Here is a 14,411-nt window from a genome sequence, read left to right as displayed (position 1 = left end):
TAGTGTTGGTGGGTCTCCAACGAGTCACTGTAGCGATTTATAGTGTTGTCAGGTCTTTAACGAGTCACTATAGCAATTTACAGTGGTTTACAGTATTTTACAGTGTTTTACGGAGAAGGAAGAAGAAGAAGATGATGACAAAAAGTTCAAACAAACATTTTTGATGGCTCAGGTTCATTTCGCTGGATCACCATCGGATCATCGGCTCAGGTTCGTTTCGTTGTTTAGACTTTGAAGAGTCAACATCATCCTTGACTTTTTGGATAGAGGACATGTTTGTCCTTTTTTTGAACCGTTTGTTTCCTTTTTTTTAATAAAGGACATTTTTTGTCATTTTCTCAAACCGTCGTTTTATGGCAAGAATAGCAAGAAAGGGTACTTAAGTCTTTGCAACCACACCAGACTCTGATGCTAAGTGATGTCAATATACACGGGAATACGAGCCCCATGTGCTTACATATGCGGTGCTCATTCAGACCCCCGAACATAGACGTGGGATTCAGTGAATCAACGAAGGAGAACATACACCACCCTCCTGAATGGATGCCAACCATCCCCCTTCCCCCACCAAGGATGTGTGGCATTTTGTCATTGGACTAAGTACCTTGGGTGGCACATGCTTTGATCACTGGATCTCATCTTGTTTCATGTGAAAGCTACATTTCCCACAGGGAAAGCTCGAGAAAGCCCTTTCATACCAAAAGGGGCCAGCACACAAAAAAATGTAGGGCCCATGTGGGCCCCATCACAGCCCATATGAGCCAACCAAATTCCCATAGATTGTGTTTGTTTCATGCCCTATGGAAAAAATGACCCATCCCTAAGGAGCTTGGGTCGTTTTCTTGTGGAAGAAACAAACCCAAGGACAAGCTTTTAAAGCATCAACTATAACGAGTTAAAACCATGCCTTTATGGTGTGCACCTCTATCTAAACGTACCTATATAACTTTTCAATCATTTTTTTGTATTTATTAACTAATGGTAATTTTAAGTAAATGATATAGCTGGATGGTTAGGTTGTGCTATCATAATTGTGGCTTCTTGGGTTTGAATCCGATGATACTAGCCCCAGTATCATGTCCCCTTATATACTAGCCACAAAAATGGATGTATGTTGTATCCATGTGAGATAGCCATGGATGCAAACCACTGACAACACCGCTTTTCATAGACTGCATTGTTGGCGTATTCGCAAAATCAAAGTTGAAAAGCAAATGTGTACCAGTAGACGCCATGAAGAGATGTACGGGTGCTCAGCGTTCTCAGCCTATCAACGCCCATGATGAGCCCAGGCCTTAGGTCGATGGTGAGCAGGACCCTGAACCCAATAGAGAATTTCCTGAATATGGGCAATGATGGTGTTTGGCTAATGTATCTCATCATATGTACAACCGAAACCCCTTTATATAACGGGAGATAGGGGGTGGTTACATGAACGTGGTCTCTCCACATTCACGTAACTCCCATTCCACTCAACCCTATTAACTGTCCACTAACTTCCCTCTGAACATCCCACTAACATTGTCAAATTAGATCATCTTATGGGTTGGACCCAGATCTGTAATGTCCAATATTCTTTCACTTGACCCATTGACACTTAAAAATGTATTAAATTGAGGTTTATACCGTTATCTCGATTTAATTCTTCATGTGGGTTCACATGGTATCCTGTATCACAAGAATGAATCATATGAGTCATGAAAATAAATACCTCTTTATGAAATATCATATTATCATATATTACAATATAATTCATTTTTAGTGCTTTAACATGTTAAGATTACTTTTATGAATAGGTTGGTCTCTAACCCATTATATTGGTTATTTAATATTATTATTTTGTTATTCTCTCTAACCATATGAGAGATCCTTTATGCAAAATCAATAATACGCAATCTCATTAATATTGTTATTTTGTTATTCTCTCTAACCATATGAGAGGTCCTTTATGAAAAATTAACCATACACAAATCCATAGATAATCAATTCATTTTCATAAATGTGATCACATATAATGTATTGTCATACATTAAAAGGAATACAAAAAATTCATCTTCTTTACATGTTGGGAATACAATCCTGGTGCTAGCTCTTTAGTAAGAGGATCAAAAATCATTTTCTTTATCCTAATTGTATTAATACATATTAGATGATTCTCAGTCCTTTCTTTAACAATAAAATATTTTAACTCCATGTGTCGACACAAGGTTGAACTCTTATTGTTATTTAAAAATGACATGACTGCTTCATTATCACAAAAGATCTTAGTGGTCTCTCAATAGAGTCCACAATACCAAGACTCATAATGAAGGTTCTTATCTAAATGGCCTGAGACAAAATTTCGTATAGAGCAATAAATTCTGCCTCTATGGTATGAGCAACAGTTATAGACTGTTTTTCACTTCTCCATGAGACAACACCACCTGCTAATAGGAAGATGTATCAAGTAGTGAATTTTCTATTATCGAGACATCCTCCTAATTTCACATCAAAGTATCCAATGACCTCCAGGTGGTCAACTTTTTTGTAGGTCAACATGTAGTCCTCTGTTCCTTGTAAATAGCGCATGACCTTCTTCGCTGCCTTCCAGTGCGTAATGCCTAGATTTGATTGATAACTATCAAATATTTTTACAATAAATGCTATATTAGGTCTGTGCATACTGCAAACTCTCAACCATTGAAGCATATGAGATTGTTGTCATCTGAGTATTTTCATTATCATACTAAGGACAGTCCTTTAAGCTCAATTTATCCTCTTTCACTATGGGTGTTAAACTAGGAGAACAATTCTCTATCTTATATCTTTTAATTACCTTTACGATATAAAATTTTTGAGAGAGGCTAAAGACACCCTTAGTTCTATCACGACAGATCTCGATTGCAAGAATATATGTGGCCTCACCCATGTCCTTCATATCAAAATGAGAGAAGAAAATCTTTTGTCTCATGTAATAGACTCAAATCATTAGTTACAAGAAGAATATCGTCAACATATAAAACCAAAATTATGAACTTACTTTCACTAGTCTTTATGTAAATGCACTTATCAACAATGTTTTCAGTGAATCCAAAGTTCATAATTACCTGATTGAACTTTTTATACCACTGATGGAAGGCTTATTTAAGTCCATAAATTGACTTCTTCAATTTGCAAACTAAATGATTCAAGTCATCTATACTAAAACCAAAAGGTTGTTGCATGTATACCTTATCTTTCAGATCTCCATTCAGAAAGGTGATTTTCATATCCATTTGATGCAGCTCTAAATCAAAATGAGCTACAAGGGCCATGATTATCCTCAATGATTCCTTAGTTGCGACAGAAGAAAAAGTCTCATTATAATCAATGTTATCTATCTGTGTGAAACCTTTTACAACAAGTCTAGCCTTGTACCTCTCTACTTGACATTTAGAGTTTGTTTTGGTTTTATAGACCCACTTACAACCAACTAGTCTAACTATATTTGGTCAAAGTACAAGATCTCATACTTGGTTCTTTGCGATAGAGTCAAGCTCTTCTTTCATGGCATTGATTCAATATGTTGATCTTTCACTTTCAATGGCTTCTGCAAATTAAGTTGAAGATATCATTCTCAATATCTATAAAAATTATTGGACTCTTGCAAATACACCACATAGTCTGGATGGATAGCAGATTTCCTGATCTTCGTAGACCTTCATACAGATGCTACAGGTGATTCAATAACTTGCTCTATTTGGGATTGATGTTCATTGACCGGACTTTTCCTGACATTATCCAAAAAGACAATGACAGGAAAAATTGGGTCATTCTCGTTTATAGGTAAGGAACCTGAATTCTGCATTTTCTTAAAATCAATATTTTGAGATGCATCTATCTCAATAAAACCATTTTCAAGAAATTGCGCTTTATCTATTTCGGTCATCTGTGGTGTATGAGATGAACATTAAAACTTAAAGCTTTTTGACATTTCTAGAAAACCAATGAAAAATTCACTAGTCGTCTTAGGATCAAAGGCTTTTATATGTGGGTTATACAATTTAGCTTCAGCTGGATATCTCCATATATGCATATATGACAAAGAAGGTTTCCTACATATCCATAACTCGTAAGTAGTCTTTTAAACAACCTTCATAGAAATCTTATTCAAAATATATACTTTAATCCTAAAAGCTTCACCCCATAAGGTCAAGGAAATGTTTGAGTGATTCAATATCGCTTGAACAATTTCTTTAAGCGTATTATTTCTTCTTTCAACTAAACCATTCTGATAAGTACTATTAGGCATAATATACTAAGTTACAATACCTTCTTCTTTTAGAAATCATGTTAATGGCCCTTTCTTTTGTCTCAGCTTAGTGAAACGACCATAATATTTGTCACCTTTATCTGACCTAACAACCTTAATAACTTCACTGATTTATTTCTCTACTTTTTCTTGAAGTCCTAAAAAACCTGAAAGACTTCTGATTTTTCAAATAATAAGCAAAAATATATATATCGTGAGTAACCATCTATAAAGATGACACAATACTTTTTCTCGTATAATACAGTGAAAAAGGATCACAAACATCCATATGCACTATCTCCAGCTTTTAATTGCTGCGTTTGGCATCTTTCTTATACGTGTTAGACTACTTAGCATTTATGCAGTTAACACACAACTCTATATTGATAAAATCAAGGGATCCAAGGATTTCTTCTTTCACAAGTCGTTGGACTCTCTCTTTCAAGATATGTCATAACCTTTGATGCCAAAGCAAATAGGATTAATCTTTCTTTAGACCATGTTTATTGTCAATCAATGTGTTCTCAATAAAATGGGATTCCCGAATTTGAAATTTGGTTTTTAATGGATAAAAACCATCACACACATATGCAAAACCTACATTAATAATTTTTTTTGATAATAACAAGCTTGGAGTTTTCAAATTTAAAACTAAAACCAAACTTATCAAGTTTCAAAATTAAAATTAGGTTCTGACTATAGGATAAAACATAAAATGTATCAATCAAATATAAAATAAATCTCGATTCCAACACAACTCTTTAGGTCCCAACGTTCTTGACATGTGAATGCATCTTATTTCCTGAAAAGATACTTCTTTTATGCTTTGTTGGTTTCCTTTTGTTCAGAAATGCCTGCAAAAAGTTGACAATGTGCATCATGGCACCAGAATCAATCCACCAACTATGAAATGAAACATGAATCAAATTGCACTTATGATAAATCAATGACTTATTACTTTTATTTTTGAGTCATTTCTTATGCTTCAAGCAGTCCACATTCTTATGCTCCTTCTTTTTGCAGAAGAAACACTTTATAAAAAACCTCCTCCCTAGGATTTGGCTTTCGCCTGAGAGTTAGAAGTCTCTCCAAAAGCTTTTTTATTTGTTCTTTTAAAAGAGTTTTTCTTTGACATCGACATCTGTTTTTTCTTATGAGAGGTCATATATGCACTTGGCACCCTCTCACCCTTCAGTCTCTTCTCTTCTTCAACACACTTAGACAATAGGTCATTAAAAGACCACTCATCATTATGTATGTTGTAGGAGATTTTAAAGGGTCCATATTCAGTAGGCAATGAAGTTAAAATCAAATGGACCCAGAGAGAATTGAAAATGGTGAACTTCATGTCATTCGACTGAGATGCAATATTCTTCATTTCCAAAATGTGTTATCGAATATGACTGTCATCGATATATTTCATAGATACCAATTTGGACATGAACGTACTAGTCATTGCCTTATTAGAATTGACAAATTGAGCCTCAATAGCTCCCATAGATTTTTTTACTATCTTGCAGTGGGGAATGATGCCTCCAATATTCTTAGCCACTCGAGATTGCAAAAGCAATAGAGTAAGTTTGTTTGAGTGCTCCCACTTCTTAGAGGCAGCCTTCTGTTCAATTGTGCTCTGCTCTGTAAGAGCGAGAGATTCCTCAGTTCTAAGGGCCAAATCAAGGTCCATATAACTCAGAGTGAACAATATTATTTCTTTACAATATGAAAAATTAGATCCATCTAGAAGGAGAATGTTACTAGAACCATCGATAAGGAAAGAACCTGATACAAGGGATGAAAGATAAAACTTTATTATAGCTCAGATGAAACTTGTGATGAAAAGATAAATATTGTGACCCTTTATTATTCACCTTTTCTGAGACAAACATAGTTGAGTCATTATCGTTCCACTTTGGTGGAAACGACAATACTCATAATCATAATTGCTATATCTCTTTAATTAACAAGCAATTAACTTTAGTTGGAGAAACTAGCTGATCATGTAACTAGAGACAATTCAGCACTGTACCTTTGGGAACGAGCATGCTTCATGGGCTGAAATACACATCTACTATTATACCTTGTGTAAATTTAGAATACAACAACCTACCTTTGGGTAAAATTATTGTTTCATAAAGTCACACACAATCATAATAACGAATCTTAATACGGTCTAAAGAATTCTCAATCAACATAACTCAGATCACTTTGATGATTGCATGAATCGATCAATCAAGATCTTTTACCGAAAACATATTCATATTATGGAGCATGCCTATGCACACATGTTAATGCATGTATATTTATGACAAAATATATTTTATATCATCAAAATACAAGTTCATGCTTAAACTTATATGCATAAACTCATTTTGATGATAAAATGCCATGAATTTAGTCATAATTCATGCTTAAAAATATTGTGCATAACATAACCAATATAAAATACATAAATTAATATGCATAAGTGATGCTCTCTTAACAATGAATACGTAAAGCATAAAAAATAACAAAAGCAAGCTCATATGGGTAAAATCTCAGGTCCTTAAGTTGGAATCAGTCTAAAAACACCCCAAATAGGTCTGAAACGGCTCTGAACCGATCGTCTAAGGGTTTGAACTGGTTCTGAACCTAATAAAGCGGTGCAAAACATGGACAAAAGCTTATGAAACCCTATAACCTAATGAGAAAATCCCTGTCTTTTCAAGGATTCATGAAAACATGGTCTTTACATCTCAGAACCAGTGAAAAACTGAAAAGAACCGGTCCCGAAAAGGACTGTATCGATCATTGATTCAGTTCAGGTTTAAATAGTGTTTGGACCTTGTTATGGATCCTACCGATCTAAACAGGATCCGGGTCAGACCCAATCATAAGAGTGGGCCTATTCAGAAGATGATGATCCTTTCGTCCCAAGTTTGACTCTCATCGGCTATGGGGAGGGGGGGGGTGCATTTAACTAGTGGGCTCCATAAGGGCTTGGGTATTGGTGACCCCACGTGAAGATTACCCACTTCGGTGGGGAACTTGGTAAAAAAGAGACGCACAAGAAAACAAATCAGAGGGCTTACCGGAATTCGATCGACGACAATGAGGTAACCTTCTTCCTCTTCTTCTTCTTCATTTTTATTTTTTTCTTCCCGTGAGTTGAGGGCTGGCAGCCATGGCTGTCGGCGAAGCTGTAGAAAAGAAAGAGGATTACGATAAAGAGAGAGAGAGAAAGAGAGAGAGAGGAGGGGGGGTGGCTGACCCCTCTGCCACAGAGAAAGACAGAGAGGGTCGGCCCCTTTGTATTTGAGAAGGGGACGACGGAAGGGCACCCCCTTCATCTGCCCTCTTAGGGCTTATTAAAAGGGGTCGGTCTGAGCACGACCTGACCCAGACCGAACCGAACCAAACCAAATCGGGTTCGGTCTGGGTCGCCCCCAGACTGAGACAAATTTTTAAAAAAAGGGCCAGTCAGCGCACCCAAACTGACACACCCAGGCTGACCCAAACCATAGTTAAAAAAAAGGGAGGGCGGGTTGAATTGGTTCAGACTGAACCAGTTTAGGTTGAGTTGGTTCAAACCAAACTGGTCTGAACTGAACTGGTTTGGGTCAAACCGAGTCAGACCAAACTGGTTCAAACTAAACCATTCCAGACTGACTTAGTCAGACCAAACAAGTCCAAGTTTGAACTAGACTGAGTCGGGTCTGACTGGGTCTCAGATCCATATTGATCTGTTCTAGATCCAGAACATAAGTAGATTTGGTTCAGATCAGTTCTAGATCCAGATCAGTTTTGGATCTGATTAAAGCATTTATGGATCCAGATCAGAATTGGGTTTGGATTTAGTTAGGTAATTTTGGATCTAGATCATAAATGGATTTGGATCGGGTTGTGAGTTATTTTTGAATTATGAAAATAATTTTAAAATAACCAAAAGGCCCTTATGAGTATCCAAAATTCATTTTGGTAAATTGGGCATAACTTTACACTCTGAACTTAGAATTGAGTGACGTTTGGTGCATGGGACTCATATCACAAAGGAGAATCTGCTTGTCTACTGGGTTTTTTCAAATTAGAAACAAAAAAATCAAGGTCTCACGAGTCAATTCAGGAGAAGTATTTTGATAATGTTGTTAGAATATAAGAGGTTTTGTGCATTAATACAAATATTCATGTGTAATTATTAAATCTCACTGTTAGATCATCTTAAGACTTGATTGCGATTAGAGCACGATATTCGTATTCGAGGTAAGGGATATTATAAGTAATTTTTGATGTGAATAAACCTTTTTGTGTTGCACGTTATTGTTGTGAATTAACATGATTAGCATGATAATTTTTAAGAGTCAAAATTATATGCATAAATTGATCATGTATGATATTATGAGATAATTGCATATACATGTTAATTATAGAATATATGTTAGTTGTTGTATGACATGCATATTATAAAGATTATTTTGTGATAGCATATCTATGTGATGAATTGCTAATAACATGCATTGTGATAAAAATTTATTTGGACTCGAGTCACATTTTATTATATTTATTTTATATGAATAGATATATTGAGATTAACATGCATAACCCTTTAAATCCAAAAAGTAACGACCTGCAGTAAGGGCTACTTGGTTTACGACCAGAGTGCAGCCATCATAGAGAGTGGGTCACAGGTGATTTAACAATATAGAGACCGTACATCATTGCATGCATATTATGAGATAAATGTGAGTCTTAATATCATTCTAAGATTAAAGAATAAGATCTGTTGTGATTATTTCACGATATCACTCATGAGATAACGAGTAAAATATTAGTTTGAGAATGCAGATCTATGTGTTAAATTTAACTTATGACTTAGGGTTACAATCACACAGTATTTTGGGGACTCTAGATGACCATGGATGGTTGAGAACTATCATGGTTAGGATATAACATGAATCATACCGAGATTGAGATTGAGCCTAATCTTCTGGCTAGCTACCGATGAGATCTTTTTTTTTGTTTCATTGTAGTTCCTGATGGTCGAGGGGCCATTGAGAGTGTATAGTTCATTGTCAGACCAACATATAGAATTAGGGTATTTTATGCAGGTTATTACACCCATAGACGGCTATGACCGGTATAGCCGACCTAAAATTAGTTTGGTGTGACAGAGGATTTAAAAAAGTGAATGGGAGAATAATTAAAACATACAAACTTGTGTAGTGTATCAAAAACTAAACTAAGACTAGGGGCTTAAAACCCACTACAGTGGTAAGTTTAAGTATTTATTTACTTATAATTATTTATTACTGGGTTGTAGACTCACCCCCTTATTTAATTACAACTGTAGGTTTCAGGTATACTAGCACAGACATGACTTGATCGATTACTTTTTTTGGCAGAACACTTGGTAGTTTTTATCTTTCATGTCATTAAACATTCATGTATTTGTTATTTTATTTTGTTATGAATGATGAATATTGTGAAGAAAGTGAGTTGTTGGTAAAATAATGAAAAAAAAAATTAGCCATGTTTTCTCTGTATGCACTATGCATGCTTTCCCTCTAAAAAGTAATATCAACCAAACTCGGACTCTCGAGGTCACAGATTGAGGTGTTACAAAACCCAATGTTGGCGTATTTGCAAAATCAAAGCTGAAATGAAAATGTGTACCTGTAAACGCCATGAAGTGGCGTGTGGGTGCTCGGCATTCTTCTCAGCCTATCGATGCCCATGATGAGCACAGGCTTTAGGTCGATGGTGAGTAGGACTCTGAACCCAATAGAAAATTTCATGAATGTAGGCAATGTCGCTCATTATACGTACATACATACAGCCCAAACCCCTTTATATAATGGGAGATAGGGGGTGGTTACATGAATGTGGTCTCTCCATATTCACGAAACTCCCACTCCACATCACCCCTATTAACTGTCTACTAACTTCTCTCTGAACGGCCCACTAACAATGTCAAACTAGGTCACCTTATGGGTTAGACCCAGACCGTCCAACATGCATCCCTTACAGGAGTTGGGATTACCAGGAAGACACTTAGTGCTGACTAAGGCAGTGACAATTACGATAGAATTTTGAGGGCAGCTGCAATCAGAAAATAAAAGGTTTACCATCACAAAAGAAAGAAGTCAAATCTAGTCCAAAAAGAAAACAAAATATTTCTTCAGCATCAATCATGGGAGGCTCAAATAAAATGAACAAAACTATGGTGCATTGCGCAGCTCATGGGTGTTTAATCGAGAGAAAATAACTCTTGCAAATTGAGCACAGTAAAAGTTGGTTCACAAATCAATCCATCTTTTCTTAATTCTTATTGGTAAAATTTTAATGAATAACTGAACAACAAAATTTGGAGCAAGAGTGGAAATGTGTGAACATTTATTGAAAGTGCATGGTTAGAGGCTGAAGAAGAGAGTGTAGATGGAAATAAACAAAGGATTTTGTGTGTATACATATGGCTGTATCCATGTGCTTCCACCTGCATGTTTTGGATGGCCATCAAATAAGTTCAGATTAATAAAGCCATATGTGGACAGTCCTGACCTTTTGAAAGGTTCCTTGGAGGCAAATATCATGTGTTCCAAGTCCTATTGGGAAGATCACAAAAATGTTCATATCCTCTTATACTCAGCTGTATCCATGTAACAGGAAACCATGTGTTGCCCACCTCCTTACTCGGTGGTTGGATCCTAACCAGTGTTTGACATATCCTAAGAAGACAGCTGCACTAACGGACCTGTGTAGTAGAGGAACCCTCGCCTAAGCGAGGGAAAACCCCACATTTTATAAGACCTGCAATGTGTGATATTTTCTCAACTCATCAAATCATAATTTTTATTGAAAAAACACGTTCAAGAGTCAATTCCTATTATTTGAAACGATCTACATCAAAATTTCTAGATGTACAAATTTTATACCCTTTCAATACTTACTAGAAAACGGCACATGCTCATACGCAACAAATACATGCACTCTTTAACTTGAAAATTCTGTCATTTAGTTCATTTTTATTAATAATTATTATATTTTTCTGTCAAAAGTAAGGGTATAACTGGGTCGGGTGTGCCTCACCGAATCGATATCCCAACCCATTCTATTTTGATAGACCCATGGGCTTGCGTTGAATTTTAAATCTAGAATCATTTAAAAAATAGGTCAGTTTTGAATATGAAAAATTAGTTCCAACACTAATGGTTCTATGTATTTTATAGTCATACCAATAGGGATGGCAGTGGACCGGGGGAAAGCGGGGCCCCGCCCCGCCTCGCCCCGTTTGGACCGGGGATGAAGGGTATGAAACGGGGATGAAGGGTATGGTTACGCATTTAACCAGCTCAGCTCTGCTCATGTTCAGAACTAGACGAGCCAAGCTTGAGTCGGACTGAGCCAAGCCACGAGCTTGCTCATTGAAAAAAGAACATGCATATTCTATGTAATAAGACCTTACCAACAATACAAAGCTACTTTTTGTGACACATATAGCACTGAAATTCTATATATTATAATTTAACGAGCTTATGCAAGCTGAACCGAGCCAAGTGGCTTTTGTTCGTGCTTGGTTCACTTTTGGTTACCGAGCTGCTCGTGTCTTGGCGAGCCAGCTACATTAACTGAACACAAACAAGTTCATGGTGAACCGAACAGCGAGCAGCTCAGCTTAATTAACTTCCTAATCTCTCTCTCTCTCTCATGTGTGACTGGCAGTTTTTACAGCCATTCATCTTTTTTTGTTTTATTACCACGAATGAGAAAAGACACTATGGGAAAATCATCCCCATGATGAGAAGGTTATCCCATGTATGAGAAAACGAACACGTGAATTATGAATTCCTACGAATTTTTCTCGGCTCTCATATTTTTAAGAAAAAATAAATTCCAATTTTACCTATATAAGGCCCACATAAAGAAATTGCATCAACTGAATGACTTTATCAAAAATTTTTTTAATGAAAAAGTACACAAATTTAAAGCACTGCTCCAACTTACCCTTCTTTTTTTTTGCTTATTTTCAAGGCAATAAACTTCCACCTTTCCTGTAAGGCCATTGAGGAGCTCCACCTGTTTGGTAAGAGCAGTTTGTGCAAGTCACCATGTGATGGGACATTGCAAGTTCAAACCCCACTAGTATAGGTGGTTGAATAACATATGGTTGTATAGCCATTAGTAGGGCTTGTCTACTGGAAAGGAAGATCCTCTAGAGGGCCGTAATCCCCCAGCCTTGATCATAAAAAATAAAAAAAAATCCCTATAAGGCACACATAAGTAAACTAATCCTCTTTGCATATTTCAGGACAATATAATTTCAATTCTTCCTTTAAGGCCCACACATAAGTACACGATATCGCTTAAATGATTTTCTTATTTTTCATTTTTTTAAACGTATACATATATATGTGTAGAAAAGTTTAGAAAGAGAATAAGTGATTGAGAAGTGTGCATTTTTTTCTTATCTTTTTCCTTCTTTTGGAGAAGTGTCAATTATTGCTTAAGAAGTGTGCTAAGCTTCTACATGATCCCAATGTTTGTGGGCCTGTCATACCCTTGAACCAAACAAGGTATTGAAAATGCTTGGCCAAATTTTGAATACAACCCAGCTTATTGAAACTTAACCGGGTGGACTCAATGAGTCTAGATCTAGATGGTCCCACAAATTTTAATTGAAAACTTAAGAAATGAATTGTGTGTGTTTGTGTTAGTATTTTTTTTATTTTTCATGAATAGCACGAGCACATTACTAATAGAGGGAGAGGATTGGGGTGTTTCTGATTTTTAGCTTAATAGCTCCATACTTCCATTAGTACCACATATCTATTATGAAAACTTATGGTGTCAAGTGACCATAAAAACCAGTGTATCAATCTCAGTGAGCGATATACATCCGAATAAAATATAGAAATTTCTTTCTTGTATTAAGAGAAGTGAAACTGGAGTGTTGTGCGATCGTAGAATGTCATTGCGGTTGAAGGAAAAGTTTTATAGGACGACTATTAGGCCCGCTTTACTATATGGTACGGAATGTTGGGCTGCCAAGAGACATCATATTCAAAAAATGAGTGTAGTTGAGATGCGTATGATTAGATGGATGTGTGGAAATACAATAAAAGATAAGATTCGGAACGAGGAGATACCTAAGAAGGTAGGCGTTGCACCCATTGAAAATAAGATGAGAGAGAATCGTTTACGGTGGTTTGGACATATTCGGCGAAAGCCTAATGATGCTCCAGTTAGAAGGATGGAGAAATGGGAAAATATATTAGTTAAAAGAGGTCGGGGTAGGCCTAGGAAGACTTGGATGGAGATGATAGGAAAGGATATGAAGACTTTGAACCTCACCGAGGACATGGCATTGGATAGAAATGACTAGAGGAGAAGGATTCATGTGGAAGACCCAGAATGATTTTCTTTGTTGGTTCATATCGCCGACCCCAATTGTTTTGGGATGAAGGCATAGCTGTTATTATTGTTGTATTAAGAGAAGTGAAAATTGTGTTGAGAATAATTGAATAAGTTAAACTACAAGTTCTTTGCTATTGCAAGGGATTGATTCATTTAAAATCCTATATATATTTTTAACATCTAACATATTAAAAGAAAAGAGAGAGCCTTGAAAATACAAGGCCCGCCCCATGTGGCCAATGAGAGAGGGGGGTCCTTAGACCCAATGGTGAGAGGGCCTTAATTGGGTCCTAGCCAGACCCAATATACGTCAGTTGGGTCCAAACCAGCTCAAGACTGAATCCAACTAAGCTTAGCTTTGGATGAAACTGAACTTAAATGTAAAAATAAGAGAAGTTAAAAAATTACAAAATTTAAACATCAAAATTTTAAATATCATCACAAATCTATCTTCGAATGCCTTGACTTTGGCATGTGAATCGAGGCGGAAAACCCGCTGCATCAATCTTAGGGTTCGCTTCGCTTCATCCTCACAAACAAGGCAACACTTTTAGGGTCAAACACAAATTGCATGAGCAATTTCAGCTCCATATTCACTCCATGCATATCTGATGAAGGCTAGATTGAAGTGTAAGGTAGATTGTGTTAAACTAGGAAGCTCTACAACCTATGCTCTGATACAAAGTGATGACGATAGTCGGGGCCCACGATGAACAGGGTTAGAGTGCACAATATAGTGGATGTTGGTCTTAACATG

This window comes from Nuphar pumila, chromosome 16, assembly GCF_984573655.1.
Source record: "Nuphar pumila chromosome 16, dmNupPumi1.hap1.1, whole genome shotgun sequence".
Taxonomy (NCBI): domain Eukaryota; kingdom Viridiplantae; phylum Streptophyta; class Magnoliopsida; order Nymphaeales; family Nymphaeaceae; genus Nuphar; species Nuphar pumila.
The sequence above is the reverse complement of the archived record's forward strand: the minus strand, read 5'-3'. Positions refer to the sequence as shown.